The 27,268-nt window shown below is 44.6% G+C and overlaps 1 protein-coding gene across 7 annotated transcripts in view; it reads right to left on the reverse strand.

The window, feature by feature from the left end:
- LOC138570086 (diacylglycerol kinase delta-like) overlaps nt 1-27,268 on the reverse strand; it is a 1,083,011-nt gene that overhangs the window by 357,364 nt on the left and 698,379 nt on the right. The window lies entirely within an intron of this gene.

Genomic DNA, 27,268 nt, shown 5'->3' on the forward strand with positions numbered 1-27,268 from the left:
CTTCTCTACAAAGGAATTCCCTAAAGACTAAAAGGACATTGGGCTTCATTATGACTCTGGCGGTAGCCGTGCTGCCGCCGGAGTCGTTATTTTTCCGTCGTGCCCTGGAATGGGCAATAACCGGGGTATTACAACCCCGGCGGATCCAGTAATTGCCCATTCCAGGGCGCCGCAAAATATTCTTCCCATGGGGAAGGCTGATGCACCGGCACCATTCACGAATGGTGCCGGTGCATCCAACGTGCTCTGCTCCCAGGTGCCATTGCTCGTAGTTTGCCGGTCCGGGAACTACAGTACCGCATGCTTACAGGTGCCATAGTTCCCGGACCGGAAAACTTGTAATGGGGCCCATTCTATAGCATGGGTAAACTGGCCCTCACACTAGACAACCAATATACAAAGGAAATTATATAACAACACAATATAAGAAAGAATATTAACAGAGTATCGGAATGGCTTCCTCCTCTCCTGGGTAAGGGCCATTCCCCAGGCTTTAAATGTTCAACAAAAGATGATAAAGATGTGAAACCAGTTCTTGAAAGTTCAAAGTCAAAACAAATTTCACCAAACAAAAATCCACTGGTAGCAACCCTTTGTCCCTGGATGAAAAGATCCCTTTCCAATGTCTAGAAAAAGAGGACCAATGGTAATCTTGGTTATGATGATTAGTGGTCTTTGCTTCTAGATAAATTGCTACAGTTCAAAGAAAGTGTGATATTGCTTAACAATATACACTTCTTTAATACTTCTTCTTTTGCAGCTTTACACTTGGTATATTTGTCAGGATGTTTTCGCTGTGCTGCTGCTTCTGTTTCCGACAACCACATGTCTACTGTTGGTACTATGGGAACCATCACCTTTGTCCCACAGTGTGTTACTACTTCAACTACTTCGATGTGACATCTGCTGACATCTTTACATACAATTACAGTTCAGGTGTAACTACTACTGCTTCAATACTTCTTTTATTAGGTAGATTGTTAACCAGACATTCAACCTCTTCAGGTAGGCAAGGCACTCTTCCTTTTAAGAGCGTTCTTTAAAAGGGGCAGCCTCTTTGCCTCTTCAGTCGGTCTACTACGACAAGAACAACCTGCTTTTGCTTACAAGACTCTTCCTCATCTAGCTTCAGCAGTCTGTTGCACCACAGGTTGGCTTCTACTTCACTGAATTCTTTACAACCATGTGTTTCCCCTTCTCCAGCTTTTCTCCCACCTTTCCACCAGGTATTAGTTCAAATAATTACCCAGAAGCTTTTGTACCACTCTCTCAGCTTCAGATTACAGTGTGGTACTTGCTTTTCCTGCCACTTGATTTTTAACAAATTCACAAGATAGTCTGTTGGTTCTTTAACACTTGGCAAAGTTTCACTTTGAAATGGGAAGGTCTACTGGCTTGGGCAATGCTTGTTCTTCTCTTCAAGGCTTCCAAACACTTTACTTCTTAAATTGAAATAAATGTCAATTCTGGATAATATGTAGAGTTCAATCGTTGATATGAAAGCACAATGGGGAACACGCATTCTTTCTTTCAACTAGTTTCCAAGGTTTAAAGTTGATTAAAACCTTTCATCCCCGTATATTGGTAAATAATGAAGTTCAGACTTCTTTCAGGAAGTGTAATTAGGCACACGCGATCTCCTTTTGTTATAGTTTTCATTCTGCTATTTGCAACTCATTTACAGACAAGCTTCAGTGTTCGGTAAAATTTAGGAAGCAATCTCTATTCCTAATAAGAGACATGCAGCCTTTGTTATACAGCAAACAGTCTTCAATACACCAACAATTGGTGTTAAGTGCTTTTAGCTTCTCACGCGATTACGACAACAAACAAGTTTTCCTCAGATTAAATCTAACACGAGTCAATTAGAAGCTGGTTACAGTTACCTACAAGGCTTACTCAGTGCACCTGAATGCTGTGCTTCATTCACTGTCTTCAGTGACACTGGTCCTGCGGGTTGCACTACTTCCCCGACTTCCTCCGCTTCTACTACTTCAGGCTTGCCGGGGACCCGCACCCTTTTCCAGCATGAGTGTCTTCTGTCTGGCCACTTGTTGTGGGAGTTTCCTTTTCTCCCAAGACCCTCGGTAGCCTTCTGCCTCTGGCCTTAGTCTTCTGCGCTTCTACGGCTCTGCAATCACTGCAACTTGGCTCACATGGGGAAAACTCAGCCTCTTGCAGGTCTTCGACTCTCTTAGAGCTTGCAGATGAAATCTGCTGTCTCCACGCTCTGGTAAACCTTCTACTCTGCCACTTTCTCGTGACTTGCCAGCCTTGTGCTTATTCTCATCGTTCCAGCTCCATCTACTCCTGCTTTCTTGCTGGGGCCTTTTATACCTCCCGGCTTGTGGAATAGGCATCACTGTGAGCCATTAGCTTCAATTGCTTGATCTCTGCAATGGCTATTAGGCCTAATTTCCTGACTACTACGTCTGCATATCTCTTCAGCCCTCTTCTTCGTCTCAGTCCCTCTAGGATTCTGGGACTTGCAGTTTCTTCTACTAAAGTTGAGTTTTTCAACTTCTACTGTCTTCTTAAATGTAGATGTTATTCCTTTCATATTTTTAACCAAAGGGCTGTGAGATTGAACTTTTACAGAGGAAGATAGTGCTGAGAAGACATTTCAATAATCCTTTACTTTGCACCTTTGGGATTGAGGAGGGTATTTAGTTTGGGACACCAATAAGGGTCTTGCTTTTGATATAATGTGCTCTGAATTTATGATCATAGAGTTTACAACCTTAGATCTCATACACGGCTGAGAGACATTACAGTGACAATAAGTCATGACTTGCTTTGGTATAAAGTTAAGAGTCTCTCTCTGTCAGAGTCAAAATACCATGTCTCATCCCATGGAATTCCCTCACCACTGTGGGCCCTGTCTGTCTCCTCCCAGGTGATCCTCCCGCGGTACACCGAAGCATCTACCTTCCCCTGTTCACCTGGGAGGAGACTTCAGGCAGCGTTTCAGTGAGGGATCTGCAGGATTGTTCACAGTAGATAGTGAGCGAATACCTCTGAATAGATTTGAAGGGAATTTCCCCATCCCCACCAGTTCTGTACAAATCAGTGTAAAAAGAGCATCCTACAACTCTTCCAAACATACAGGCTAAAAAAAACATATTTTATATGTGATTATACGGAGAGCTCATCAACCAGTCAGAGACATCCAAATATACCATAGCACTACCTACCACAAATACTCCCACACAGAGAAGAAAACATGCACAAAAAAGCTTTGTGTGATCAGGACAAACAATACTTTTAGTTGCAGCTATTCGTCTGTCGACCCTGCTCAGAGACAATACAGAATGTGTTTAATGTAATTGAAAAAAACACTAATACAAAAATTCCGACAGGATACAATTTTTCGAAATTGAATAATGGCAACTAAAAGGAATGTGTCAGAAAAAATGCCAATAGGAGCTCATCTGTCACTTTAATTAAGTAATACAACGGCCAGGAGAACATGCTTCTCAAAATGTGTATACGGACGACAATTGCATGACAATAACTGCAGCACAGAATATGATGATCAGAATTGCTGGGCATCTGCTTACTTTCCACGTTACGTTGTCCTGTGAGCTGTGACAACATTTACTCAAAACCAGCCTAACAGCTAAGCTAAGAGGCATATTCACCATCTATTTGTATTCCCTAAAAACAGGAAAATGTGCCCAACAAAAATGGGAAAACCATGAACATTTGGAACCTACCCCCTGGTTCTACCCATAAAGTAACACTGATATTTGTATCAATTCAGTGACCAGCAGAGCCGTGGCATTGGTAGAAAACCGAATAATATTACTGCCTAATCTCAAGAGGAATTGATATGGGAAATAACATTTTAATAAGCATGAAATATCCCTACTGGCAAAGCTAATGACTTTCTTTCTCCCTGAAAAATGTTTTGGTTCCAAGTGCGGAGTAAAATTGTATCTGAGGCCTGCCTGTAACCCTGACATAGGAAGTAAATTGACAGGGCACATAACGCAGCTTATAGGTTTGCCAACCCTTCCTCACCATATCCTAGACAAATATCAACAAGAGCATTAGTGAGGTTGAATAAAAGCACATCTAATTGCCTTTTAAATCAATAGCAGCAATGATCACAGGTACAACAGATTGAGTGCCCTCTTCTGAAATTCATGGTTATCAGTTGAATAAGATGCTAGAGTCAATGAACGCAAACACATGATTCTAGTGAAACATCCTCAGCATAGAAAGGAACATGTTCTTCTCTGTACTTTACAGCCAAAACATCTGATTTGGTTTCTGAAAGTTGCTGATGTATTCTTCATCCCGAAGAAGTGTTCTCTGGTGCCCTCCCACCTCTGCCCCTCCCCCGCTACTGTTCTAGCCTCCAATAATCTTGCTGTGAAAAGTGAGGGTTTGAAGCACTAAAACACTATTTGGGATATTTGCTTATCCATAATACTTTTTAAGCAGAACATATTTACAGCCTCACCATATTATGTGCAGTTTAAGAAAATGTCATGAATCTGCATATGCACAATTACTATGAAGGGCATACAAGATTCTTTGCAACATACAACACTTTTCGGTTATTGGGTAGGAGTATAAATGTGCTGAGTGGAATCGCTTTTGTATAGCAGCGAGTTACCATATAATTTGTTAAGATATCTGCCCCATGGAACTCTGAAATTGGAAAGGCTGCAAATGGTGTGAAAAGCATTCTAGTTATCTAAATATGTGTTGCCCTAATACTGTACACAAATAATGCCAGGCGTAGTATATACCCATTATCCCTTGCAGGCCAAGTAAATGATATTGCAATGTTGTTCTCCACTTATAGAGTGGTAGGAGACACTTGTAAGAGGATTCAATTCAGCACTACAGCCAAGTCAACGCCTAGTCTAGAATACTGAATGAAAACCCTTATTGATATATCTTTATGTCCAGTTCATGCGTTCTGGATGACTACCCCTATATAACACTCCTCTGTTGGAATCCCCCTGACCCCACTGAGCCAAGAAGTGGTTCTGTTTTGCAAGTTAAAAGGTTTATTTGATAATTTAAACAATAGATATATATCACACTTTAGAATAAATTAATAATTGAATAGCACACTTAATCTGATATGATAAAGATTAACAACGGAGAATCTGGCACTAGCACACTTCTTTATAATCACTAAGGAGTTGACATGAAATGGATAAGATAGCACACTGGTAAATAGGGACAGAAGAATAATGTGGAAGAGAATGTTTTATAGGGTTCAAGGAAATGCAAGGTTGAATGAATGAAATGCAGTATAGAAAATACTCAATATGATTTCAACAAAACAATGTAATCACTTTTCTCTGGCAGTCTCCTCCCCCCCTTGATGCAATGCAAGGAAATGGAAGGAAAGCACACAGTTCTCAGAAATGCAATCAAATGTGATTCAGTTCACCCCAGCAAGCTTAGACTACAGAAGTTTAAAACACAGGCAAAATGCTTTTATATGTGCTGGCAATAAAGTGAAAAATATGCTAAAATGCTTTTAATTCCCTCTAGGAGGTTCAGGGTGAGTGAAATCAAGTTAATATTAGTCCAGGCTCACTCTAGCAGTGATGCAGGGATAGTTTTTATGAGGCAAACGATTTTTTTCAGAGGAAAGCAAAAGCAGCTATCTTTTTGCAAGTGGAGAAATTTTCAAATCGCGGCAAAATTCGCGAATGCGTCTGGCGCGATTACAGAGGAACTACAAGGACTATCGTTTTGGGGTCCTAGGAAAGCCTAGGATCTCAGCTTCCAGATGAAAGTTACTGCAAGTCTCTAGCACAAACGGTCACAGAGATATGAGCGATTAAATAAAGGTCGTTTTTCAGATTGAAATTTTAAAGTTCACAAAGACAAGTGCAGCTTGCAACTAGCAAATCACAGGTGACAGCTTTACAAATGACAGGTGGCAGTTTTACAAATGACAGGTGACAGTTAGGAGACAGTTCTACTTAGATTAAAATAGGATTGAATTATATTATTTTAACTAAGAGATTGGTTCTGCACAGTTTTGCTATGTACTCACAATATATTTAGAAATATGCCTTGCCACGGATCTGGTCAGGTTTAGGACTGGACTCTGGTCTCTGCACTTCACAGTGATCTGGGTCAGCTCTCTCTGGTTCTGCTAACAGGTCAGCTCTACTCTGCTGGTCTGGTCTGGGTCTCTGAAGGTTGATGGAGGTAAAGTATGGATTTTCCCGGCAGAGCTTCCAGCTGCAAATGGATTTGAAGGTCCCTATCTGTCCTGTCTGTATGCTTTTATGTGTTTTTTTTATGGGTGTGTGTGCAGCATCACTAGACCCTACCCCTCTCCACTTATCATTGGCCAAGCTTTCATTTCTCCCCTGATTGGGGGAGCTACGTTGTGTCAGAGTGATGTCATTTTACAGCCTGCAGAAAGTCCACTCCTCCTGTCAACTTACACACAAATCTAGATTTGAACCAAATACATATTTGCAGAGGTACATATTGTTTTAAAATCATATGCACCCCTCACATATCACAGGAGGTATCCCCTGTTCAAACTCTGCTCTTCCTGGGAGCTTGCATTCAGAAATGGCAATATTTTGCACTTTTTAACTGGTTTGCAATACCGGACATTACCCCAAATTTACACACATGTGCGCAAGGAGTATGGACATTAGTTGATGAAGTGTCAGATTTTTCACATGCACACATTTTGAGTAATATCCTCTTTTCCGCTAAAACTCCCCTGAACATACCACCGGTTCTAAAAACCTCTTAAAATGTGGGCAGAAAAATCACAAGAATTATGGTATCATTTATAAAATTTTCACATGTCCGCTCTATGAGTTATTCATCTTTTTAGAGTTATGTTCTGGCCCCAAAGGGGTGTGGTTTTCCCCCAGCACAAGGTTGAATTTCGGTTTTTTTCCAGTTCTGCCAAGCCAGCTTGCTCTCACAGGCAGTGCTCCTCCCCTTTACTTCCAGGAGGAAGCTACATTTACAACATCTGCAATAAACCATCTGCCTGGGTCAGGACAGGGCTTTGTTCAGAGCTCCTGTATTCTGTGGGGGCTCCCCTTAATTCAATTATCAGAGAGATGGCATATCCTTAGTGTGGCCAGCAAAGGGCAGATAGGCCTGGGAACACAGCTGTGACTCAAGTTTCACTCCTGATGGGGGTAGTTGTCAGGCAGAATTCAGTTTCTCAAGCCAGGTTTCAGATAAAATGTCACTTTTTGTTACCCAGTTTAAGTCAAGACATTTTTTTACATATGCAGCTATGATGCTGATTCTAAGTTTAAAACTATGACATTTAAACAATTGCAACCTATGTGACACTCAAAGTAGGTCACTCATTTCTTTTAAACATTTAGATTTGTAGTGTCTTTCAGTCCAAATTTACTTAAACTGCTGAAATCCACAGCTCAGCCAGTCTTGTTATAAACCTTCAAGTCACTTCAGAATATAACTTTACATTGGATCCACCTCTCAGTAAGTCTTTCTTTGGCCTGTTTTGGGTTCATTTATTCAGTTTTACAAAAAGTAAAATCTGGTGTTGTTTTAAAACGCCGGCTTTTGGATAGTGGTGAGTACTGGTACTGCACCCCTTTTTGGGATTTAAGAAAATGAATTCTCCACAGTTATGGGTTTGCTTTTGGCAATCAGCATTGCCATTCCCAATGGTTTCAGACTACTGTGTGGGTAGTCCAATGGTGGTTTTAGGCAGTGTCCTTCTGTGTCCATAACATCGGCAAAAATGGGTGGCAGCCTATTCTTCATGCACTTCCCTGGGCATTTTCTGGGAAGCTCTGGCCATCATGATGTTTTCCATGTCAGTACTGCACAGTTTTGAGGTAGGGCTCGGATGCATGGGTAAATACATCCCACAAGCCCCCCTGTTGCGATGGCCATTCTATTTCACTAATGGGACTCGCAAGACCTGGGATGTTTCCTCATCTTCTTCCAATAGATGGCACAGTTCAGCATCTTTTCCTCCATCCGGTACTGATCGATCGGTTCTCCTCGCCGGTCCAGATGGGAATATTGGGCGGTACCCCGGGCCCGTTGCGTCTCAGCTCCCGGTCTCCGGATCGTCCTCCTTGGCCCGTCTCAAGGTTTTCTTTCTCCTAGGACGACAAAGGAAGAGCGGCAATACCTATTCATAGACGTTTTTTCCACCACTGTTGAGATAGTGGGGCAGCATATGCATTTCATCATAACGAAACATTACATTCTTATTTTGAAAAAAAAAACAGTATAACTAAGAGACAGTTTCATGCAAATCACAATATTTTAGAGACTAGATGTGGTATGTTTTATGGTTTGAACTGAATTAGTCTGAGACAGTACTCGCTAGGATTCCAGAGGATTCCTCCAGTTGTTGCAGAGTGTGCCTGGGATGGCAACATTTCAACTGGTTTATGTGGACCCACTTGTCTTCCCCCGCTGCCAAAGGACCTTTGGGGATGTGGATTTTGTAGGCCACAGGGGAGATCTTGTCGATGATCTCAAAGGGTCCCTTCCACGTAGGCAAAAATTTGCGCTGCTTGGACTGGTTCCTTTGGAAGTTGTATAGATAGACCCGATCTCCCACCTGATATTCCTTCCTGGAAGTTTTCAGGTCATAATGGGTCTTCATGCTATCAGCCGATCTTTCTAGATTGCGCTGAGCGTAAGCAAAAGCATGTTGGAGGTGTTTCCTTAAATTCTCCACATACTCATGAGTTGTGGAGGCATTTATCAGTGTCTGCTCTTGGGTCCTGTAGAGCAAATGCTGAGGAAGCACCATCTTGCGCCCAGTCATCAACTCGAATGGTGACATTTTGGTTGCAGATGAAGGGGTAGATCTGATGGCCATTAGGACCAGAGGTAATCGGATATCCCAACTTGGCCCAGAATCTGCCACAAACTTCTTTAATATGCTCACTATGGTTCGGTTATATCTCTCTACTGCCCCAGAAGAAGCTGGCCTGTAAGCAATATGCAACTTCCTTTTGACCCCCAGTATCTCCCACATCTTTGTCATTACTTCACTGGTGAAGTGGCTACCTCTGTCTGACTCAATCCTTTGAGGTAGACCAAAACGGGAAAAGATATGGTTAATCATCAGGGCAGCTGCAGTTTCTGCCTTGCAATTTGGGGCTGGGAGACATTCCACCCACTTGGTAAACAAGCATGTCACAGTCAACATGTACTTATTCCCCCTAGCAGAGCGAATCACGGGGCCTACAAAGTCGATTTGTAAATCTGACCATGGCAGTGTCATCCCCCTCTTTTGGAGAGGCGCACGGTGCGTGAGGGATGATGGCTGAAATTGTGCACACACAAGACACCCCTTCAAGTATTGGTCGAGGTCCTGGCCCATGTGTGGCCAGTATGCAACCTCTCTTAATATTTCCAATGTTGTGTGAAACCCCCTATGACCGGCGGTGGCCGCATCATGGGCGTGACTTAACATCAGGCTTCGGAATGAGGTAGGAACCACCCACTGATCGTGGCCAGCTTTGGATTTCCTTACCAGCAAACCGTCTTGGATCCGAAACATTTTTGGACATTTCATCAACACTCTTAGGTCCTCTTTCCCAATGTAATCGGTATCCGTCAGGGGAAAGTTCTCAGGGTCCTCAAGGTGTTGGTAAAACTTACCAATAACTGGATCCCCCTTCTGAGCTGTAATCAAATCAGCATCAGGGGTCTCCTTACTCCATTGTGCAATTGAAAGGCCGTTGTGAGCATTTGTCTGGGACCTAGTGATAGCAGTGACCTGGATTTCCCCCAACAGGGACTCAATCTCAATTAGATCCCCTTGGATGGCCCCGGTTTTGGCCAGCTGATCAGCTAAGTCATTTCCAGTTTTGTCTGGTCCCTCTACTTTGGAATGACCCTTGATCATTTTCCAATAGATGGTCATCTCATTCGAGGTGACCAGATCATCAATGTTTTGGATCAACTTCCCATGTTTCAAGGGTTTGTTATTAGCACATAACATGCCTCTGGTTTTCCAATTAACCAGGTGCTCCACGAACCCGATCCGTACATAATCCGAATCTGTGATTATGACCAGTTCGTGGAGTTGATGCTGGACAGCAGTGAGGATGGCCTGATGCACAGCCATCAATTCTGCCAACTGACTACTTCGGGGACCAATTTTGTATCCAGCGGAGGGTTCTGGAAACTCCTTCACCCATGCATTCCCTACGCCGGCCACCAGTTCTTTCTCCCCGTTGTTGTCAACATGGTAAGAGCATCCATCCACATAGACAGTGGGCATTCCCTCACACTTGTCCTCTTCAAAGACTTTGTGTGGGGAATTAAGGTATGCCTCCGTGTTGTCCTTTATTTTTAGACTTTCGTCCTCGAGACAGTTTTCTCTGGCACAATCATGCAAGTCAGCCAGACCTTGCGCGAGGGGACTCTTCTTGTTTTGGCCATATCTGACCTCCACAGGAAAGCCTTGCATTGACAGAATCCAGGAAGTAATTCGGGAATTACTCACATTTCCGGCCCGGATTCTGTCACCTTGGAGATATTGCAGAGGCTGGTGTGGAGTCTCCACTATGATGTGTTCCCCCTGGATAAACGGGCGGTAATTCTTCAATGCCCACACCGTCGCCAGGAGTGCCTTCTCACAATCGTTGAATTTTTCCTCCACAGAGGATAAAGTTTTGCTCGCATAGGAGATTACTTTATTGACCTTGTCATGCTTTTGGTATAATACTGCCGACAAGCACGTATTAGAGAACCCCGTCTCCAGGAAGAACTCCTTGTTTCTGACAGGGTAAGCTAGGCAAGGCGCATGTGAGAGGCTTCTTTTGAGTTGTTTTACCGCCTCGGCTTGTTCTGGACCCCATTCCCACTTGACCCCCCCCTTCAAGAGATGAATCAGGGGTCTGGTGATCTCTGCGTAGCCCTCAATGAATTTTCTGCTGTAATTAGTCAGTCCAAGGAGGCTCCTTAGTTCCCGCCGAGTTGTGGGGTCTTTCAATTTTTGAAGTGCTTCCACTTTCTTTTCCTGGGGACAGAGACCCTGAGGAGTAATCTCATGCCCCAAGAAATTAACACGGGTTCTGCACCACTGTGCTTTTTGAAAGGAAAGTTTTGCTCCGGCGGCCCTCAACTGTGTCAGACCATAACGGATCTCCGCTATGTGTTCCTCCACAGTTGAGCTTTTGATGAGGACATCATCTACATAAGCCAGGTTACCCCTCGCACCCAGGTCGGGCATGGCCTTATGTAGGAAAATGTTGAATTCATTACCGGAGTTAAGGTATCCGAAGGGAGTCCGGGTCCAGGTGTACTGCTGGCCCCCAAAGGTAAAAGCCAGTTTGTATTGGTCCTCCCTACTGACAGGCACGGTCCAGTACCCATTGGTCAGGTCTATTGCAGTGAATACCTGTGACCCCTGGATCTGGGCCAGCCCTTGGTCAATGTAGGGCAGAGGCCATTGAGAAGTATGGACCCGTTTGTTGAGCTCCCTGAGGTCGGCGCAGAGTCTCCACTGGCCGTTTGGCTTCAATATTCCCAGCACCGGATTATTGAAGGTGCTGTGGACGGGACGGATTATTCCCCGGGACTCAAGGTTCTTAATTATTTCAGTAAGGGACTCCATTGATGCGAAAGGCAAGCGATATTGCTTCACAAACACAGGAGTCATGCCAGGGTCCGTGGGGATTGTTGTTGTGTGGATGTCAGTGCGACCACAGTCATATGAGTCTACCGCAAAGAGATCTTGGAAATCCAAGAAAACTTGTTTCAACTTTTGCTTTTGTTCCAGAGTCACACAGGCATCAGCTAGGTTGACTCTCTCTTCCACCATCTGCCTGAAGCCTGGAAAGACTTCTGGTTTGGCTATCTCAGCGGCCTCCTCCAGCTGGGTGGAGAAGAACCCTGGTCAGAGTGCTGATTTGGACTGGAGGCTTCAGGTGGGAAAGGCAGCCCTCATGGACCTGGAAAATCACCTCATCCCTCCCGAAGTCACAAGTCACATCTTCCTTACCATAGGGGCAGGAATGTACACCAGGAAGTTCCCCCCATACCGGGTAAAAATCCGGTCTGGTGTTGTATTGTCATCACTGTCACTGTCAAAACAGTCCTTGGGGATTGGTCCTAACAGTTCATTTACTAAGTCGATGGAAAAATGTCGGTCATCAACCGCCATTCCAATAATGGTGCCTGCGGCTAGAGTAATACTCTTTAAGTCGCTGTTATCCACCTCTATTGGAATGGTGTCATGTTCTATGTTGACTAATGGTGTTGGGTTTACCCCCAACCCTTGCTGTTGGAGAGAAGCGTTTAGATGTATGTAAGCATCGGGGTTTTGCAAATATTGTCCTCTTTTAACTTTCACTTCCAGGGAGAATTGTCGGGTCCTTTCTGGGATGGTGACTTCCTCTTTGATCTGAATTTCAACTGCATAAGGTAGCAATTGAGCTGACCTAAATGCTTTTTCTGGATCATCAAAGCCCATGGGATTATCCGCTAATCGGGACCAAGCTTTGAAGTTTATTAGGTCCAAACTAATGGCAAAGCGATTGAGAATGTCACTGCCTAAGTAAAAGGCGGCAAGGACGTCTCGCACGACCCAACAATTGTGGACTATGCTCTTGTTGCCAATGGGGATTTCGAGCATACACCTGCTTGGCAGGAGATGTTTGGAATTAGGCGCTTCCAGGTCCATTTCCCATTTGTCTATCAGTTTGAATGTGGGAATGGCTGGATCTTTTGGGAGTTGGCGGAACATGGCTTCGCTGATGAAGCTCTTACCGTTGTTCACACACACTCGAGCGAGAACAGAGTCCTTCCCATCATTTAACTGAACAGGGATGAACAACTGCTCTCCAATTTGCTGAATATCAGCCAGGCTCTGAGCTGATTTCACATCTTTCTGGACTATTGGAGTGGGAGTTTCTGATTGTGGATTAGTATAGAATCTCAGAGTGTTTCCTTCCAGCGTGGAGTACCACCTTAGACTGGAAGGCCGGTTGATTTTAAGAAATAGAGAGGACCCTCCATCACCAGTCTGTTGTCCTACTGCTATTACTGTCACGTCTGGAATTTGGCTATTCTGGAAGTGAAATTCTACTTGGTCAGATTTTTGTTCAACCATGTGGCAGGTGCCGTTTAAACTAACATGGTTGACACTCCGTTTTAATTTTATTGGTCGGCTAGTCTGGGTCCAGAGGACCTTGTTTACGCAATCTATTAGGGGTGACAACCTTCTCAGGAGGTCATTCCCTAGTAAACAAGGGGTGCCCTCTGGAGACACAACTATGACTGGGTGTTTCAACTTGTGTCGCCCGATCTTAATGTCCAAGTCTGCAGTCCCCTCAACGGGAATTTCCTTCCCGTCAAAGTTCTGCAGTTGTCCAGGAAGAGAGGTGAGAGGAATTTGGTAATTCTCTCCCCTTCCTGCATTCAGTTCGTCAAAGGCCCTTCTGGACAGAAGGGTAGCTTGAGATCCAGTGTCCACCAGTGCCAAATTTGTACCCTGCCCCTGTACTTGTACCGGGGCATAATATCTTCCCTCCTTCTCCTCAAGGGGGCACAGATAATGCACATTTTTGACAACTGGTGGGCTAACTTTCTGGTTTTGGACATCACTAGCGAAGAGATTTGGGCGGAATTCTGTGGAGAGCCTTGGGAATCTGAAAGAAAAAATTGGCAACTGGAGATCAGAGTCATTGTGGGTTCCCCTGGCTCCGGTTCTGGGCAACCCCCCCTTTTTGGAGGCAGTCACCAGGATGGGTTTGAACCAGGGGATTTTCTTGCTGTTGGTTCTGGGATGAGATGGTGGGCGGCGGTAGCTCAGTCTCCACATCTCCCCAGTCTGGATTTGCATCCCTAGGGACCCATTTTTCTTTGGGAGGAGTTCCCCCCTCTCTGAAGGAGAAGATCCTTTTCCCAGGATCCTCTGAGGATCCCTCTCCCTCAAATTGGAAGATCTGTACCTCCTCCTCAAACTGAGTCTGTTTGGGTCTTTTGTTTCTCCTACCCCCCCTCTGCTCCTTAGGAGGCAGACTTTCAGGGGCAAGAGATTTTGTTTCCGGTTCCTGGGTTTCCAGGGGCTGTTTACAAGTGAGGAAGGAAGCTTCCTCCAAGGCTTTACACCCCCCTTCCCCTTGTGCCTCCTCCCTGGGAACCGGTGAGTTATCGGGGTGCTGCCCCCGTCATTGTTCTGGGGCACCAGGTCCAGAGTTGGGTGCGTTCTGCGCCGGCATGCCGTTCTGAGGGTTCTGCTGCGCCCTCAGTATGTGACCCAGATCCCGCGCCATGTTTTGAACCTGGCGCTCTAACTGGGAAACCCGCTCAGGCTGATACGGGGCCCTGTTTTCTCCCCTGGGCTGATCCCGGGAAGGGTAGCTATCCCTTCTTTGGTAGTACCCCTGGTTGGGAAGATTTGGGTACCCCTCCACCCTTGGCCTCCCCTCTCCCGGATTAGGTTGTCTGGGCTCAGGGAATTGGGGAAAGAAGGGTGGAGGATTTTGGGGCTGGAAGTTGGGTGGATACCTGGGGAAAAAGTTCTGCCCAGGGTTTGGTAAATTTCTGCCCTCCTGTGGAAAGTTTGGAGGGAAGTTCCCTGGGTTCGGTGCTCGGTTGGATTCCCCCCCCTTGGGCTGGGGGAGTCCACACATAACCCAGGATGGGTCGATTTCCCTTGTAACGGGGACTTACATAATCAGGAGAGCGAGGGACCCCATTTGTGGGGCTGCCTCCTTGGCTCCCTGTCTGTGACTGACCCGAGGACCTCCTGGGCCTAGCATTATTAGGTGCAGGTAGGTTTTTAGGCCCCCCCATCTCCAAATCCAAAACGGGGGTGACCTTTACCTCTGCCACCTTGGCAGCAGCAGGGGTGCTGTTGGCTTTGGGGTTTTTCTGGGCATTACTTTTGCTATCTACCGGTTTCTGCACCTCATAGATCCGGGTAGCCTGTTCAATGACCCAGTCTAAAGATCTTTTCTCGTGAAAATCCCTCACGAGCTGGGTCATTATGTATTTGGGCAAGGCATGAAAAAATGTATTAATGAATTCTCTACTGTCTGTGCGCACCCTTCTGGTGGTCTGCGCAAAAGCACGTTTCAGTTCTTGCACAAATTCTTGTGGGGCCTGATCCTTCCCACATTGCAAATTGTAGGCTGCCTTGCAAGCCTCTTGAGGATTTCTATGAATGGAAAAATGTTTCAAGATTGCCGCCTTATAGGTGGACCATCTTAAATGATTTTGGTCCTCCAGCCCCGCAAAGAAACTGGAGTATTCCGGGGAGAAGGTCCACTTTACATATTGAATACAGCTTTGGCTGTCCTTCAAATGGAAAGTCTCCATCATTTGCTCAAACAACTCTAAGTGCTCCCAAACAGAATACTTAGCGTTCTTATGGTAAGGCGTGATGACGCTCCTGATCGCCTTAATCTGCTTTAAGGGGTCCTTAAGCAAGGCCCTTTTTGCCTTACTGGCCCTTTTGGTTCGGGTAACCCTGGTCCATTCATCCTCTGACTCAGAGGCACTGCTCCCAGAGGTTCCCGTCAGATCTTCCAGGTTTTCCCGGATTCTGCGAGCCTGGGAATGGCTGGCAGAATGTGGGGACCTGGTCTCCTGTTTCCTGTGGTGCTCAGAGGAGTCCTCAGATCCCTCCTTGCTGCCAGGATTTGCTGGGTACCCCCCCCACTGACCTAACTGGGCAGAGGTTTTCAGGATGCCCTTAAGGGGCCTACTCTCCTGGGGTTCCCCACTGAACTGTACTGTACTTGGGTGCCCATACCCGGATGCCCACCCCTCCATTCCTGAGTGGTACTGGCCTATGAGCCCCATACTTTTAGCTGGATAGTAATCTGCCATCCCTGTGGCCCTGTGCTCATGTGCACCAGGGGACATGGGGGTGGCAGAGTCCAGGGACTGAGAGAAATAAAGGCCTCTGGTACTAGGGCTCCTGGGGTTATGCTCAGGAGTTTCTCTTTCCCCGCGAATCTCATCTCTATCCGCCCCTGCTCCCTGTTGCAATGCAAGAGCCTGCGCCTTCAGTTCCTCAGTTAAGGCCTTACTAGACTCTATCAGTCTCTCCTGCATCGCTACCTGTTGTTGGAGCCTATCATTGTGCTGGCAGAGAGCCTCATTCTCTCTCTGCGTTTCCTGATTGGTCCTGGAGCACTGGGCCAGTCTTTGCTGCAGGAGGTTTACCTCCTGGGTCCCATCCCTACTGGCCTGCTCCTTTCTTGCCAGAGCATCTTCCACCCTTCTGGTGTGCTCTACCAAGTTCTGGTTTTCTTTTTGGATGTCACCCAGCCCCTGGAGGGCCAGGTGATTTTCTTCAATTTCCTTTTTTAAGTGGCAGACTTCCTGGCCTAAAGTGTCTCTTTCCTGACTGTGATCCTGCATCTGTGCTGCCAGGTCGTCCCTCTGTCGTTGAAAGGCAGCAGCTTTTTGGCGCTCCTCATCAAACTCTGCCTGGGTATCCAGGTCTTTCAGAATCAATTTATTGCTCTCCTCTTTCTCTCTATCTAGCTGGCTTTGCAGGGTGACTACCTGCTCCGCGCATGCCCTGTTGAAATTGATCTGTTGCTCCAACTTTTTCTGGTTCTGCAGTAAGGAGTCCAAACTGTCTTGGTGCTCCTTCTGCAGGGCCAGAAATCTGGTATCCTGGTCTGTCTTTTCCTGTTGTAGGATGCCCATATCGTCTTTTATTTTAATGATATATTGCCTACTATCATTTTCTGACTCCTGGCTCCTGAGCAGCCTCTGCTCAGAAGAGTCCAGCTCAGATTGGGCCTTCTGTAATGCCAGCAGTTGCCTACTCGCCAGATCTTGGCCTTCAGCACATTTGTCCTGCATGGCTCCCATATGTAAATATAAATATGCCGCTACCCTGGCAATCTTATTGTGTTGATCTTTGGCTTTAGGAGCCATATAGAGTTCACTCAGGGCCACATGTAATGGACCCTGATCTCTCCATGAGTCTGACCCTGTTTCAGTGACCTGTCGCATGATGGCCTGCAACCAGGCATCCTGGCCCTGTTCAGTCCATTCACCTCTCACAAATAGTTTATGTAAGAGGTGCTCTCTGGCTATTTTCATGTCTACTAAGGTCGTCATTCTAGAGATTGGTCTCTGTCCTGACTTACAGAAATTAGTATTTTATTTTTGCAAAACAGACCTTTTTCTTAGAGCGTTCCTATGAGGAGTGCTTTACAGCGTAACACAGCGTGGTGATCCGACCGGATATGTGTATCTGGTCAGCTGGCACGCTGTATTAATCTGCACAAATGGTAGATCTAACCCAAACGTCCGGCACGAGCCCCCAATTTGTAAGAGGATTCAATTCAGCACTACAGCCAAGTCAACGCCTAGTCTAGAATACTGAATGAAAACCCTTATTGATATATCTTTATGTCCAGTTCATGCGTTCTGGATGACTACCCCTATATAACACTCCTCTGTTGGAATCCCCCTGACCCCACTGAGCCAAGAAGTGGTTCTGTTTTGCAAGTTAAAAGGTTTATTTGATAATTTAAACAATAGATATATATCACACTTTAGAATAAATTAATAATTGAATAGCACACTTAATCTGATATGATAAAGATTAACAACGGAGAATCTGGCACTAGCACACTTCTTTATAATCACTAAGGAGTTGACATGAAATGGATAAGATAGCACACTGGTAAATAGGGACAGAAGAATAATGTGGAAGAGAATGTTTTATAGGGTTCAAGGAAATGCAAGGTTGAATGAATGAAATGCAGTATAGAAAATACTCAATATGATTTCAACAAAACAATGTAATCACTTTTCTCTGGCAGTCCCCTCCCCCCTCTGATGCAATGCAAGGAAATGGAAGGAAAGCACACAGTTCTCAGAAATGCAATCAAATGTGATTCAGTTCACCCCAGCAAGCTTAGACTACAGAAGTTTAAAACACAGGCAAAATGCTTTTATATGTGCTGGCAATAAAGTGAAAAATATGCTAAAATGCTTTTAATTCCCTCTAGGATGTTCAGGGTGAGTGAAATCAAGTTAATATTAGTCCAGGCTCACTCTAGCAGTGATGCAGGGATAGTTTTTATGAGGCAAACGATTTTTTTCAGAGGAAAGCAAAAGCAGCTATCTTTTTGCAAGTGGAGAAATTTTCAAATCGCGGCAAAATTCGCGAATGCGTCTGGCGTGATTACAGAGGAACTACAAGGACTAACACTATCCTTTTGGGGTCCTAGGAAAGCCTAGGATCTCAGCTTCCAGATGAAAGTTACTGCAAGTCTCTAACGGTCACGGAGATATGAGCGATTAAATAAAGGTCGTTTTTCAGATTGAAATTTTAAAGTTCACAAAGACAAGTGCAGCTTGCAACTAGCAAATCACAGGTGACAGCTTTACAAATGACAGGTGACAGTTTTACAAATGACAGGTGACAGTTAGGAGACAGTTCTACTTAGATTAAAATAGGATTGAATTATATTATTTTAACTAAGAGATTGGTTCTGCACAGTTTTGCTATGTACTCACAATATATTTAGAAATATGCCTTGCCACGGATCTGGTCAGGTTTAGGACTGGACTCTGGTCTCTGCACTTCACAGTGATCTGGGTCAGCTCTCTCTGGTTCTGCTAACAGGTCAGCTCTACTCTGCTGGTCTGGTCTGGGTCTCTGAAGGTTGATGGAGGTAAAGTATGGATTTTCCCGGCAGAGCTTCCAGCTGCAAATGGATTTGAAGGTCCCTATCTGTCCTGTCTGTCTGCTTTTATGTGTTTTTTTTATGGGTGTGTGTGTGCAGCATCACTAGACCCTACCCCTCTCCACTTATCATTGGCCAAGCTTTCATTTCTCCCCTGATTGGGGGAGCTAAGTTGTGTCAGAGTGATGTCATTTTACAGCCTGCAGAAAGTCCACTCCTCCTGTCAACTTACACACAAATCTAGATTTGAACCAAATACATATTTGCAGAGGTACATATTGTTTTAAAATCATATGCACCCCTCACATATCACAGGAGGTATCCCCTGTTCAAACTCTGCTCTTCCTGGGAGCTTGCATTCAGAAATGGCAATATTTTGCACTTTTTAACTGGTTTGCAATACCGGACATTACCCCAAATTTACACACATGTGCGCAAGGAGTATGGACATTAGTTGATGAAGTGTCAGATTTTTCACATGCACACATTTTGAGTAATATCCTCTTTTCCGCTAAAACTCCCCTGAACACACCACCGGTTCTAAAAACCTCTTAAAATGTGGGCAGAAAAATCACAAGAATTATGGTATCATTTATAAAATTTTCACATGTCCGCTCTATGAGTTATTCATCTTTTTAGAGTTATGTTCTGGCCCCAAAGGGGTGTGGTTTTCCCCCAGCACAAGGTTGAATTTCTGGTTTTTCCAGTTCTGCCAAGCCAGCTTGCTCTCACAGGCAGTGCTCCTCCCCTTTACTTCCAGGAGGAAGCTACATTTACGACATCTGCAATAAACCATCTGCCTGGGTCAGGACAGGGCTTTGTTCAGAGCTCCTGTATTCTGTGGGGGCTCCCCTTAATTCAATTATCAGAGAGATGGCATATCCTTAGTGTGGCCAGCAAAAGGCAGATAGGCCTGGGAACACAGCTGTTACTCAAGTTTCACTCCTGATGGGGGTAGTTGTCAGGCAGAATTCAGTTTCTCAAGCCAGGTTTCAGATAAAATGTCACTTTTTGTTACCCAGTTTAAGTCAAGACATTATTTCACATATGCAGCTATGATGCTGATTCTAAGTTTAAAACTATGACATTTAAACAATTGCAACCTATGTGACACTCAAAGTAGGTCACTCATTTCTTTTAAACATTTAGATTTGTAGTGTCTTTCAGTCCAAATTTACTTAAACTGCTGAAATCCACAGCTCAGCCAGTCTTGTTATAAACCTTCAAGTCACTTCAGAATATAACTTTACATTGGATCCACCTCTCAGTAAGTCTTTCTTTGGCCTGTTTTAGGTTCATTTATTCAGTTTTACAAAAAGTAAAATCTGGTGTTGTTTTAAAACGCCGGCTTTTGGATAGTGGTGAGTACTGGTACTGCACCCCTTTTTGGGATTTAAGAAAATGAATTCTCCACAGTTATGGGTTTGCTTTTGGCAATCAGCATTGCCATTCCCAATGGTTTCAGACTACTGTGTGGGTAGTCCAATGGTGGTTTTAGGCAGTGTCCTTCTGTGCCCATAACATCGGCAAAAATGGGTGGCAGCCTATTCTTCATGCACTTCCCTGGGCATTTTCTGGGAAGCTCTGGCCATCATGATGTTTTCCATGTCAGTACTGCACAGTTTTGAGGTAGGGCTCGGATGCATGGGTAAATACATCCCACACACTGAGCATGGCATTTGCCTACTGAAAATCCATAGAGAACAAATTATAATACAGTTTTAGAGTGGGTAACCTGCAACAGGGCTGCTTTAACGTGCTTGTGTGACATACATACAAATAATAGGAAGCATGGGATAAGGCTACACATCCAAGTAGCCTGCTTACTTACAGTCAGAATCTGATATTTGTGCTGACAGTTGGGTTACATAGTCTGGGTAATGCTTTTGCTTAGGCACAATGAGTAACACAAATGATTGTGCTCGAACATCATTCTTATGATGACAAACAGAAAACAAGTGGATGTAGGGATACGTCGGGTATGCTTTTGCAGATCCAAGCTAGGGAGAATCAAGGATGTCTGGTAATATGTAAATGTGGCGTGGGGTGGAAGTTCGAGACATAAGGTATAAGTATGCTAGAGTCAAGTCGATACCGTAGAAGTAACCGAATCCAATGTTTTCGAGGAAGAAGAGAATACATTGTTTTTTATTTTTTTTACAGAAAAAAATCTTTTAAAATGAAATATATGTGGGGTGGGGTAAGGGATATTAACAAAGGTAGGGGGAATGAGGAGGGCTGCTGGCGGTGTCCCCCCACAATAAAAAAAAGGAAACATTCGGTCACTTCACTCTTTCGAAAATATGGATTTGGTCAAATCACCTACATCCGAGTCAAGTATAGGAGTAATGGGTTTGTAGGTATACCTTAGTTATATCTTCTGTTCATGGAGCCACTTTTTCATATTAGTTTTAAACCTCTTGTTGGTGTATTCTTTTTTTTAGTTTTTTTTAGGTTTTTAAGGTCAAACTTGCCCAGTACGGCAATGTAAATAGGCTAGACTACAATATTAAGACCAGTTAGTATAATTTAGTTTTATGTTGAGAGAAAGCAAATATTAGGTGTAGTATCTTTATACTCACTCCATAAGACTTGTGCCTTATTAAATCTTTTTGAATTGGTGGGAATTGTCTGGGTTCGCTGCTAATATTCTTCTGAACAGCACCCAGAAGGAAGCTGGGGAAGCGCGCATGCGCACAGCTTAGAGGGAATATTGGTTGGGGCTCATGATTGGCTAGGGCAATCCATGCTGCCGGCATAATAGTGCTGAGTTCCAATGCTTTGGGAGGGGTGAGGGGGGAGCACGTGCTTCGGAAATGCTGTGGTGCAATATTTTAAACTGTGCAAATCCCTTAACAAGCCAAATGGAATTATATGAAATGTAAAAGATGGACCAACCTTTGTACTCACCTTTACAGCGGTGGGAAACCTGTGGCCCGCCATTTGACTATGCTGTGGAGGGCATCTGGGGATTGTAGGCATAAGCATCTTGAGGGCTGCAAGTTGCCCTTTAAAATGTTAACTCAAGTGCATAGACAAGGCATCAGTTTTATGAAAATTGCTCAAGGAGGGAGGGGTGAGTTTGTCCGGTTTTGCGAAATTCACTGTGCTTTAAAAGACCATATTCTGTTCAAATGTAATAGGGCATGTAAAGGTTTAACTTGTGGTTAACTAGGCCCCAGATTCTAAACCCATCATTACGTCTCAGTTCCTTGTTGCTTTGCCTCCTCCATCCCTTTCCTGTCCTCGCCTCAACTTTCCTTCCCCATCAGACCCAATCTTCTCGGAGTCCGAGTTGATGGTTGGGGGTTTGAGGGCCTGGCTTACAGAATGCAGCGACAGTGGGCCTGTGCAAAGTAAACACCACCCAAACTCTGGAAATCTTCAAAACCATGGGGCGAGCCACTTTCTGGTGTAACTGTAGGGTAACAATGAATGTAAAAGGCCACTTATACCCTCAAACAAGGTCTACTTGAAAACAAGATGGTAGGGGCTTCGAGACTCGACAAAGGAGTGCCACTTAGTGCTAAATATATAGAGCCATCGACCCCTCCAAATGAGGGCAACTTAAGAGGTAGGTAGGCCTGGGCTGGCTCGGGACATTCCAAATCCAGGTTAATGAAGGAGGACTGTCTGAATGAGGGCCACTTGAGGGCTTTTGGTTGACTTGAACTTCCGAATTAGGATGACTTGTATGTTTCCTTAGAACCCTCCAAATGGCACTCGTAGAAAGATACCAATGTCTAGAATACATCAACACCTTTCAACACCTTTAACAATCCAAGAAAACACCTCCCCCTTCTTTTTTATATTAAAAATGCAACAAAGAACATCAGCCTGCTCTACCAATAAAGAGCTCAACACCTCTCACTACAATACAAACAACAGTGACATCATACACTTGTATCCGACCGGTTCAATGGTTGGGCTGCAGGTTTTCCATATTGACTAACCTTCAATATCTCTATTAATTGCATACAAGTTCACAATAGCAACCCAAATATGGCTTTTAAAAGACCCTCTTCCAGAACTCTACACTGGTAACACCCAGGCCCCGGCCTACGCACACCCATACTGGAAACATGAGATTCCCTCTCTGGAAACAAAGCCCTCAATGCTCCCAACACATCACAACTAGAAAACTGTCATACACGCATGCAGACTTCAGGGTACTTTCAATGTAACTATCAACACAAAGCTCCTCCCTACTAACCGATTTCACTCTCTCTCCCTTCCAGTGCTGCCAGAGCGCCCGGAGACCAATGCAAATGGCTGCAGTGCGCGGTACAAATCCGGAAAACATAACTTGATATCTACTGTTTGAGATTTTGGAAACTGCGAACCCACATGCGCCTTTACATTATGCAAATATTCTGTGGCACGATACACATGTCAATTCTTTTGTTGGGTCGACTCGCTCTTTTGCGCAGAGACAGCCGCGCGACTTGGCTCGGCTCTGGCTCGTACTGAAAATGGACTGGCTTGCACACCACCACACAATAGGGGCACCCCGTACGCCACCCCGTCACAACATAGTGGCCTGCTGGCTCACCAAGATGACGCGGGCTGACGCGCGCATACCACTGGCCGTCTTCGGTGAGCTTGAGATATTGGACTGGTAAAAGATGGGCTGACACGCACTGCGTTTGTTGCCTCATTTGCTAATGCAACTAATATAAGCTCAAGGAAGCCAACAGGGCACACATTTGTGTAATTAGATCCCAGAGATTCTCCTGTTCAGCAATCATGAAAATGTAAGAGATTAGGGAAGTGCAACGTTTAGAGAGGAAGCATTTGTGGGCCCCAGGCACATGGAGGATGCAGTTTTTCAACACCATGTTTTAATTGGAAAGAAATCCATAAAAGCATGATACAGCGAACATCCACAATTAAATTCGCCCCTCAACGCGCCAATCTAACCTCAACAATACAACCCAAATAAAAACATTCCCATAGCAATCATACATGTGCAAAACCTTGATGAACACATTTAGCATTGGGGGTGCGGACTCTCACGATTATGTCCCTACTTGCGGAGCTTTGCAGTCCCGCCCCTAACGGAGGCCCTGAACTCATTGGCTGCCATTAACCCATGTTCGCGTCAGGATAAAGAGTGGACTACCCCGGCCTCTGCTAGGATTGGCCAGAGCCATCCCACTCGTAAAACAGGATCAGCTGTGCACAGAAATAAGGAACGTATTGCTGCCTCTTGATTCATACACCCCAGCAGACTACTGAAACATTCACAGCCCCCAATACAGAATATTTCTAAAACAATGCTGCCAAGGGAAGAGGACCCAAACTAAATGTACTGCACATGGCTGTCATCTCTCAGCAAATCATTAAGTCCATGCAGGGGTGTTGCTTGGTTTGTAAAAGATCCGGGGCTATGCTAATTTTGGGACTGTCGGTACTGGGGGCAAGCTAGCCTTCTTGGTTGTAACCCCTGAGCTTCTTTCTATCCGTGGCTACAACCAAAAGCCCAGGACTACAGCCCCGTTAACCCCCCCTAGCAACGCCTCTGAGTCCAGGCTTCCTTCGAGGGTTCAAACATATGCCTGGTGCCATGGGTTGGGGCGGGCCAAATTTAAAACCTCGCTTTTTGGGTTCATTTGTAAGTTTGACGTTTCAGGTTTGTTTGTTTATTTATTTATATGGCGCTCAATACCATGAGGTATCTAGGCGCATTACAAGACATTTTCAGTTTTAACGTTACATATGGAAGCAGGTATAGGTTGGAAAGTGTACAGTACAGGTCTTAATTACATTATTTACACAGGAAGTAACAAGCAAGAAAAAAGAAGCATGCAGAATATACATAAGCCTTTTACATAGTTACAACATTATGATGAGCTGCAAGGTTCTGGGCACAGAGTGCTACAGGTTTAAGGTTGTTTTTCAAAATGGATGTTCACGTCTGGATATACCACCATACAACTGAAGAGAGGCAGATGAATGTGTCATTCATCATGTCGGTCCCTCCCACGTGCTGATACTACAGACACGGCAGGTGCACATCACTTATGGTCTCTGACTCCTCCCCACCACCGTACTGCAGGTGTGAGGGACGGTACTCACTGAGACAACCCTGCCACGCAGAGATCGCAGAAGAGCTAAATCTGCAAGCTCTGGAGGATATGAACATGCTTTGACAAGGGTGATGAAAGCAAATTATGTCACTACTGAGCACTGACACACGTAAGTGCATTAGACATGAAGCACATACGCATCCACCACAATGATACACAAATAGGTCAAATTGCACTTAGACATGAAGAACATGCTTGCATCCACTAGGTTAGAAAATATGTGCTCTTTCTCCATGCTGAAATGCAAGACACACAAAAATACACATTAAGCTTGCTTAGTGCAGAACACAACTAAAATGAGTGGCCGTGCAAAACAAAATGGAAGGCACAGCCACGTCGGGTGAATTGGACACATCGAGAGGCCTCGAGTTTGTAGGGGGACCTGGTTCACTGAGTTAACACAAAAAACAAACCTGAACAGCTCAGAGAGCAAGTGTCTATGTTTTGCCAAGGCTACCAGGGAAAGAAACGTTTGAATCGACACTCAATGGTACAGACAACAGCAGTTCTCAGGCATGAGACACATTTCACTTAGCTTGACCAAGGAAGCAAATAATGCTGGATGGTCAGATTCCCACAAACTCAGAATTAATATTGAGGGGAAAGTAGCTCAAACAAGTGCCTAGAGGCCAAGGAAGGTAATGACACCTGCAGTAAAAAGGGCTAAAATGGTATACATGCCGCACAGAATAATCCAAAATATTGTTCCTACACACACGACCGACAGGATAATGCCTATTCGTTAGATACAGAGACAGACAGACTGCGACATTCATTCCCATCCAGTGCTCGGAACAAAAGATACAATATAGTGCAATGTTGAAAGCTAAACGTCCTGGCTTGTGGCCTAAAGAATCAGAAATGGTAACCTTATTGGGACAAGTAGCACCTTGGTGCCATTCCCACCAGCCCCTATTGTTGCTCATGTGCTGGTAACAATCCAAGGTGCCAAGGCTGAGAAAGACACCACGGACCAATCCCTACCGACCTTGAATGCTTGTCTATCAATGTTGCAAGAGCCACTCACAGTGCATTACAATGACATGATTTCACTTGTATTTTTGTAGTAGGTGGTCTCAGGCGGAGCTATTAGATAGAGCAGAACCAATGAATGTACTAACACATATGGAACATATATCTAGTTGATTCCTCTAAACCAATCCCTTCCCATTTTTGGTTTTCTAAAATGAACCGTCAATTGTTGTGTCATACTCCTTTATAAGGGACTGTCAAGTTACTTGAGAGTCGGGAGATCACCTTGATGTCCATAGCCGTCCCTGCTTTATTTGAGTTTTGTTAAATAGAACAGTTCTTTGTCAAATTTTTGGACTCGTCCATTTTTTGGGGGGTGTGGAACTTCCCCTGGCCTGTGCTCTTGCATGCCCACAAGGGTTTCCCCCCACTTTCACACAATCCCCGGGCATGAACCCTTTTTATCCAGCTTCTCTCTGCATCCTATATGTTTGCCCTGGGGATTGATCTGAGCACTTTGAAGTCAAGGGCTCCAGGGGTATAGCTGCCATGCGGCTGACTTAGAAAAGTCAACCACCATGGTAGTCAGTGTGTCTTGTCACAGATCACAGAGTGGTAGCAAACATGCCATAGATGATCACTTTCTTGACTATGTAGACCTGCTTGCCACGAGGTCTGACATAAGAGAATGTTCCCAATATGAGCTTCAGCCAAATGCTGTCGATCTTTCTTCTTATGTGGGGGCTCTGGTTGATCGCCATCTAGCAGGACTGGAGCACAAAGGGTTAAATCCATACCTTGAGATAAAATCCACATGCTGTGGATGCACGTTAAAGTTGGATGCATCACAGAAACTGACTTTTTCCCCCAGATCTGCCTTGTGTTTATTCCTGCTTCCATCATTTACTCTGCATCTACATTAGCAGTCCTGCTCCGGGACATTTGATCTTCTTACATCTTAGGTGTCTGTTGTTTTTGACTAAACTCTCACCTCTGTTGGTTGATCTTGACTCACAGCCATTTTCTGTAGTACCATATGTTGCAGGTTTTCGATTCAAATTTCTTACTAATGTCGTATCATGTATTTGTAACTGTTGTGCACGTGTAGTAAAAAATCAATAAATCACTACAAGAAATAACTCTATATAATTATTTCTTTTTTTACATTTGTAAAGCGCACTAGCAGTCCAGAGGCATCGAGGCGCTGTTGCTTAAGAGTGACTTAGTTACATGGACAGTAGTTTGCTCAGGATTACAGTGAGATTAACGTAATACATTACAGTGCAGACTTAGAGACGATACATAATGGAGGTTACAGGATCCAGTAACACACATTGCAGGTGAAAGCTACGGCCCTTCCATACCAACAGTAGGGTTTGAACAGCTTTACGTAATGCTAGGTGTGACTCTAGGCTTCTGAGGTGGGCTATAGACACATGACAAAGAATCAGGCATTGATGTTTTTAAACCGAGTTGTCTAGTTCTTAGCAGCAATGAGCTGCTTTCAACCACAAAGCTGACCCTGACATGAAGATTTGGAGTAACTATAACATTATTTGCAGATTCTTA

Source organism: Ambystoma mexicanum, chromosome 2q, assembly GCF_040938575.1.
Source record: "Ambystoma mexicanum isolate Mex_15411 chromosome 2q, UKY_AmexF1_1, whole genome shotgun sequence".
Taxonomy (NCBI): Eukaryota; Metazoa; Chordata; class Amphibia; order Caudata; family Ambystomatidae; genus Ambystoma; species Ambystoma mexicanum.